An 8358-nucleotide genomic window follows, 5' to 3' on the forward strand; every position below is an offset into this window, starting at 1 on the left:
CTATTCTCTCTTCAGTTATATTAGCATATATGTATTTCAGGGCTCTCTTATTAGGTGCATACATATTTATAATTATTAGATCTTATTAATGGATTCATCCTTTTAACATTATATAATATCCTTTTGGTTGTAAGAAATTGTCTCAAAGTCTATTTTGTCTGACATCAATATAGTTATTTCTGCTCTTTTTTGGTCACAATTTGCATGAAATATTATTTTCCATTCTTTTATTTTCAAACTCCTTGTGTATTTTAATCTAAAATGAGCCCCATAGATAACATATAATTGGAGCATGTTTTTAAATATATTCTCTCAATCTCTGCCTTTAATTGTAGAATTTAATTCATTTACATGGAATATAATTACTAATAAGGAAGGATTTCTGCCATTTTTCTATTTGTTGTCTATATATCTTATATGTTTTTTGTTCTTCAATTCTTTCATTCCTCCATTATTGCCTTCCTTTGTATTAAATATTTCTAGTGTGTCATTTTAATTATCTTGTTCTTATACTACTTTTTTTTTTATTATTTCATTTTCCTTTAAGTTCTGGGATACAAGTGCAAAACGTGTAGGTTTGTTGCAAGGTTTACCTGTGCCCTGGTGGTTTGCTGCTCCTACCAACCCCTCATTTAGGTTTTAAGCTCCACATGCATGAGCTATTTATCCTAATGCTCTCCCTCCCCTAGCGCCCCCCATCCCCTGACTGGCCCTGGTGTGTGTTGTTCCCCTTCCTGTGTCCATATATTCTCATTGTTCAACTCCCACTTATGAGTGAGAACATGTGGTGTTAGTTTTTCTGTTCCTGTGTTAGTTTGCTGAGGATGATGGCTTCCAGCTTCATCCATGTCCCTGCAAAGGATATGATCTCATTCCTTTTTATGGCTGCATAGTATCCCATGGTGTATATTTACCACATTTTCTTTACCAGTCTATCATTGATAGGCATTTGGGTTGGTTACATGTCTTTGCTATTGTAAATAGTGCTGTAATAAACATACATGTGCGTGTGTCTTTACAATAGAATGATTTATTATTCCTTTGGGTATATGCCCAGTAATGGGATTGCTGGGACAAATGGTATTTCTGGTTCTAGATCCTTGAAGAACCGCCACACTGTCTTCTACAATGGTTGATCTGATTTACATTCCCACCAATGGTGTAAAAGCATTCTTATTTCTCCAGAGCATCACCAGCATCTATTGCTTCTTGACTTTTTAATAATCACCATTCTGACTGGCATGAGATAGTATGTCATTGTGGTTTTGATTTGCATTTCTTTAATAATCAGTGATGTTGAGCTTTTTTTTTGTATGTTTGTTAGCCACATAAATGTCTTCTTTTGAGAAGTGTCTGTTCATATTCTTTGCCCACATTTTAATGGGATTGTTTTTTCTTGTAAATTTGCTTAAGCTCCTTCTAGATTCTGGATATTAGACTTTGTCAGATGGGTAGATTGCAAAAATTTTCTCCCATTCTGTAGGTTTCCTGTTCACTCTGATGATAGTTTCTTTTGCTGTGCAGAAGCTCTTTAGCTTAATTAGATCCCATTTGTCAATTTTGACTTTTGTTGCAAATGCTTTTGGCATTTTCATCATGAAGTCTTTGCCCATGCCTAGGTCCTGAATGGCATTGCCTAGGTTTTCTCCTATAATTTTCATGGTTTGGGGTTTTAAATTTAAGTCTTTAATCCATCTTGAGTTAAATTTTATATAAGGTGTAAGGAAGTGGTCCAGTTTTAATTTTCTGAATATGGCTAGCCAGTTTTCCCATCACCATTTATTAAATAGGGAATCACATCGTCTGCAAACAGAGACAATTTGACTTCTTCTCTTCCTATTTGAGTACTTTTATTTCTTTCTCTTGCCCGACTGCCCTCGCCAGAAATTCCAATACTATGTTGAATAGGAGCGGTGAGAGAGGGCATCCTTGTCTTGTGATGGATTTCTATCTCTGGTAGAATTCAGCTCTGAATCAGTCTGGTCCTGGACATTTTTTGGATGGTAGACTATTAATTACTGTCTCAATTTCACAGCTTCTTATTAGTCTATTCAGGGATTCACCTTCTTCCTGGTTTAGTCTTGAGAGGGTGTATATGTCCAGGAATTTATCCATTTCTTCTAGGTTTTCTAGTTTATTTGCATAGAGGTATTTATAGTATTCTCTAGTGATAGTTTGTATTTCTGTAGGGTCAGTGGTGATATCCCCTTTATCATTTTTATTGTGTCTATTTGATTCTCCTCTCTTTTCTTCTTTATTAGTCTAGCTAGTGGTCTATTTTGTTAATTTCTTCAAGAAATCATCTTGTAGATTAATTGATTTCTTGAAGGGTTTTTTTGTATCTCTATCTCCTTCAGTTCTGCTCTGATCTTAGTTATTTCTTGCCTTCTGCTAGCTTTAGGATTTGTTTGCTGTTGCTTCTCTAGCTCTTCTAATTGTGATGTTAGGCTGTCATTTTTGAGATCTTTCTAGCTTTCTGATGTGGGCATTTAGTGCTATAAATTTCCCTCTTAACACTGCTTTAGCTGTGTCCCAGAGATTCTGGTACATTGTCTTTGTTCTCATTGGTTTCAAATAATTTCTTGATTTCTGCCTTAATTTCATTATTTACCCAGGAATCATTCAGGAGCAGGTTGTTCAATTTCCATGTAGTTGTGTGGTTTTGAGTGAGTTTCTTCATCCTGAGGTCTAATTTGGTTGCACTGTGGTCTGAGAGATGGTTTGTTGTATTTTCAGTTCTTTTGCATTTTCTGACGAGTGTTTTACTTCCAACTATGTAGTCGATTTTAGAATATGTGTCATGTGGCACTGATTAGAATATATATTCTGTTGATTTGGGGTGGAGAGTTCTGTAGACGTCTATTAAGTCCACTTGATCCAGAGCTGAGTTCAAATCCTGCATATCTTTGTTAATTTTCTGTCTTGTTGATCTAATATTGACAGTGGGGTGTTAAAGTCTCCCATTATTATTTTGCAGGAGTCTAAGTCTCTTTGTAGTGTCTAAGAATTTGTTTTATGAATCTAGGTGCTCCTGTATTGGGAGCATATATATTTAGGATAGTTAGCTCTTCTTGTTGAATTGATCCTTTTATTATTATGTAATACTCTTCTTTGTCTTTTTTTATCTTTGTTGGTTTAAACTCTGTTTTATCAGGGACTAGGATAGCAACCCCTGCCTTTTTTTGCTGGGATTACAGGCATGGGCCACCATGCCCAGCTAATTTTGTATTTTTGGTAGACACGGGATTTCTCCATGTTGGTCAGGCTGCTCTCGAACTCCTGACCTCAGGTGATCCGCCCGCCTCGGCCACCCAAAGTGCTGGGATTACAGGCGTGAGCAACCGGGCCCGACCTAAATCACATCTTTATACATTGAATGATCATTAACATAGGTTTATATTTATTGCTTTATGCATTGACTTTCTTTTTATTGTATTTAAGACATACAATATGTTTGTGTATATATACATATACATGTATATGTAGTGCAATGATTGCCATAATCAAGCAAATTAACATATCCATCATCTCACATAGTTACTTTTTCGTGGTAAAAGTATCTAAAATCTACTCTGGGCAAATTTCTGGAGTATGATACGTTATTAACTACAGCTCTTGTGTTGTACATGAGATCTCTAAGATTATTTATTTTATATAGCTGAAACTTGTACCCTTTAGCTTTCATCTTCCATCTTCCGCATGCCTCCCACCTCTTTCTAACCTTTCTATTTCTTAGGGCTTTTGTGGGGCTTTTTTGTTTAGGGTCTACCTATAAATGAGATAATGCAGTATTTTTCTTTCTGTGCCTGATTTATTATTAGCATAATGTCTTCTAGGTTCATTCATGTTGATGCAAATGAAAGAAACTTCTTTATAAAACTGAGTGATATTTTATTATGTATGTAATTCCTTTATCAATCTGTTCATAACCACTTAGGTTTTTTCAATATCTTGGGTATTGTGAGTAATGCTGCCATGTGATATGCAGTTGTTTTTAAATCAGAAGAAAAGAGGATATTGCTTATATATACTAAAGTTACCTTTATTAAAGATACACACACACACACCCTCCCCAGCATTTTTACTCATTTATGTGTTTGAAATTACTATCTAATGTTCTTTCATTTCAACCCAAATAACTCCTCATAGAATTTTTTATCATCCCACTCCATTCTTAAAAGAGGTCAGCTGTAAATTTACTGTAAATCACGAATAACTAATCTCCCCTTATCTGCAATTTTCCTTTCCATGGCTTCAGTTACCTATAGTCAACTTTCACCTGAAAATATGAAATGGAAAATTTCAGAAATAAACAATTTTCAGTTGCATGCCATTTGAGTAGCATGATGAAATCTCATGCTATCTGGCTTCATCCCACTTGGGATGTGAACGATTCCTTTGTCCAAAATATTCATCCTGTATATGCTACTGACCCATTAGTCAATTAGCACCTGTCCTGGTTATCAGATTGACTGTCACACTATCACAGTCCTGTATTCAAGTAACCCTAATTTTACTTAATAATGGCCCCAAAATGCAAGAGTACTCCCCCTAATTTATATATTAAAATTATCAAATTTTAAACTTTGATTAAATGTTATTGTAAGTATGTATTAAGAAACATAATATGTGTATGATTCAATACTATCCATGGTTTCAGGCATTCACTAGGAGTTTTGAAATGTATCCCTCATGGATAAGAAGGAACTACTATAAATGATAAGTCTCTACTCTCCTACTGTTTTCAAGATTTACTCTTTGGCTTTGGATTTGAGCCATTTGGTTATGATATGTCTTTGGGTGGTCGCTTTGAGTTTATCCATCTAGAGTACATTGAGCTTATTGTACATGTAGATTAAATTTTTCATAAAATTTGGTAAGTATTAGACAATTATATCTTCAAATATATTTTGTGTACCTTTCTCTCTCTCTTTTCTTTTTGGAAATTCCATTATGCCTATGTTGATATCTTGATGGTGTTCCACAGGTCTATTAGGCTCCATTTATTATTCTTCATTCTTTTCTCTAACTGAGATTTTCTCTAACTGGATAATCTCAATTGACCTATTTTCATGTTCACTAATTTCTTGTACCTCCTCAAATCTGTTGTTTAGCCATCTAGAGCATTTTTCATTTCCATTATTTTATCTTTCAACTCCAGAATTTCTGTTTGATTTCTTTTTAAAAGAACATTATAAAATAAATAATTTTTTTTAAAAAAATTATTGATAGTCTCTATTTTGTGAGATATCATTCTCATGTTTTTTAAAAAAAATTGTCTCTTATTGATGTTATCTATTTTTGTAAGATATCTTTCTCATGTTTCTCTTTAGTTCCTTAGATGTCGTTTCCTTTAGCTCTTTGAACATATCTAAAATAGTTGATTTAAAGTCTGTTTCTATTAAGGCCAGTGTCTGGATCTCTTCAGGGGTAGTTTTTATTAACTGCATTTTTTCTTTTCCATGTGCAATAATTTCTTGGGTTTTTTATTTTGCATGTCCCATACTTTTTTTGAATACCAGACTTTTTAAACATGACAATGTGGCCACTCTAGAAATAAGATTCTCCCTCCTCCCCACGTTGTACTCCTCATTGTAGTTATTTGTTTGTTTAGTATCTTTTCTGAATAAACTTTGTGATCTCTATTTTTTGTCACCTATGTCGAGTAAAATATTTTTTCCATTAGCTTAGAGGTCAGCTAATAATTTGACAAAGATTTCCATATGTGTTTGGAACTTGCAGAGGGGCTTTGTGTATGTGTTGGTCCCTGCTTTCAACACTCAGCCAGACACTTTACAACTCTGCCTTGGCCTACACTTTCTGCTTGTACAGAGAAGGTAGAAATTTCCCAGGTTGTTACTGAACATGCACACAGCCCTGACATACACAGTTTTGCGAATTCTCAGAAATATGTTGAAGATTTTCAAAGCCCATATTCCCCAAAGCATCTCATTCCCAGTACTTTCTCTCAAGATTTTTGTTTAGTCTATTGTTTTCCCCAGTGTTCAGGCAGCAGTATTTATAATGTTTTTCTGTAAATGTTTTCTAACACCCCCCTACACCAAGTAGCAGCTTTACCACTGCGTGAGGTCCAGATTAGGTGAAAAAACAAGGCTTTTGAGAATATATTCCAGGGAGTCAAAAGGCAGATCAATTTTTCATGAATGAGGTCCCTTCTGTTTCTTCTGGCATTGGTATTAAGAATCTGGCATTATTTTCAAGCCTGCTGCTTCTCTGTGAAGAATGGAAACAGGGTAAGTTAAAAACCACATGTCGATGTTCTTACTGAGACCAGATATTTTGATAGAATTAGCACTCCCTAGATTGCTGAAAACCTTAGGTTAGTTTTCAGAGTTCTAAAAAGCTTTATTTTGACAGTCGTTGCCAGTTTTTTAGTATATTTTATAAAGAGATAAAATTTTGAACATTTTTATTCCATTTTTGCTGATGTCACTACACCACAACCTTTTTATTATATTATTTGTACCATATACTTTATTCATTATATGGCACAAATTTATTTGTATAGTATAATTTATTCATTATACTATTATTATTAGTCACAACATTCTCAATATTAAAAATGAGGGACAATAAAATTCTGGCAATTTTAGTCAAGAGCATAATGGATTGAACCACATAAAATTGACATTTTTGAAACTGAAAAAAAATTATAGCTACAGTGGCACATTGTATTTTTCAAAAATGCATTGCCAAAAATTGTAGTTTTCTAAAAATACATATTCCATCCCACAAGATCTTTTTATAATGTAACATAGATACTCCTCCACTAAGAGGTGAAGTCTACGTTCCCTCTGCTTGATCTGAGGCAAACCTTTGTAACTGCATTAACTAATAAATACAGTGCAGATGATGCTTTCTGACTTCTCAGGCTACATAATAATAGGTTATATGACTTCTGTTTGTATCTGCCTCCCCAGAACCACTAGCTGAAAGACTGGAAATCTTAGCCAGAGCAATCAGGTAAGAGAAAGAAATAAAAGGCATCCAACTAGAAAGAGAGGAAGTCAAACTGTATCTCTTCACAGACGATATGACTCTATAATGAGAAAATTCCACAGTCTCTGCCCAAAGGCCATAGACCTGATAATCAGTAAAGTTTCAGGATGTAAAATCAATGTATAAAAAATCAATATCATTTCTACACACCAAGTTGTGGGCCACACCAAGAACAAAATCCCATTCATAATAGCTGGAAGAAAAAATAAAAATACCTAGGAATACAGCTAACCAGGAGGATGAAAGATCTCTAAATGAGAATTATAAAACAATGCTGAAAGAAATCAGGGATGACACAAACAAATGAAAAAACATTCTATGCTCACGGATAGGAAGAATCAATATTCTTAAAATGGCCATACCGCTCAAAGCAATTTACAGATTCAGTGCAATTCCTATCAAACTATCAATGACATGTTTACAGAGATAGAAAACCTATTTTAAAATTCATGTGAGACCAAAAAAAAAAAAAGAGTCTGATGAGTGAAAGTAATCCTAAGCAAAAGAGAACAACACTGGAGGCATCACACTACCTGACTTCAAACTATATGACAAAGCTGCAGAAACCAAAACAACATGGGACTGGTACAAAAGCAGACACATGGACCGGTGGAACAGAATCTCTATTCCAGATTGCTGTAACACAGAAATAAAGCTGCACACCTATAACCATCTGCTCTTTGACAAAGTTGACAAAAATAAACAATGGGGAAAAGACTCCCTGTTCAATAAATGGTGCTGAGATAGCTGGCTAGCCATATGTAGAAGGATGAAACTGAATGCCTACCTTTCACCATATACAAAAAACTAACTCAAGATGGATTAAAGATTTCAATGTAAGGCCTCAAACTATAAGAATTCTAGAAGAAAATCTAGGAAACATCATGTTAGACATTGGCCTTGGGAAATAATGCATGACTAAGTCCTCAAAAGCAACTGTAACAAAAACAAAAATTGATGAGTGGAGCTGAATTAAACTAAAGAGCTTCTGCAGAGAGGAAAAAAAAAAAAAAAAACTATTAACAGAGTAAACAGCAAACTACAGAATGGGAGAAAATATTTGCAAACCATGCATCTGACAAAAGTCTGATATCCAGAATCTATAAGGAATTTAAATCAACAAGCAAAAACTAAAACCTTTATTTAAAAATTTGGAAAACATGGACACTTCTCAAAAGCAGACATACAGAGAGACACCCAACATATTTTTAAAAATGCCCAATATCACTAATAACTAGAGAAATGCAAATCAAAACCACAGTAAGATCCCCTCTCACACCAGTCAGAATAGATATTATTAAAAGTCAAATAATAACAGACCCTGGTGAGGCTTTGGAG

This window comes from Pongo pygmaeus, chromosome 7 (genome assembly GCF_028885625.2).
Source record: "Pongo pygmaeus isolate AG05252 chromosome 7, NHGRI_mPonPyg2-v2.0_pri, whole genome shotgun sequence".
In the NCBI taxonomy this organism is placed as follows: Eukaryota; Metazoa; Chordata; class Mammalia; order Primates; family Hominidae; genus Pongo; species Pongo pygmaeus.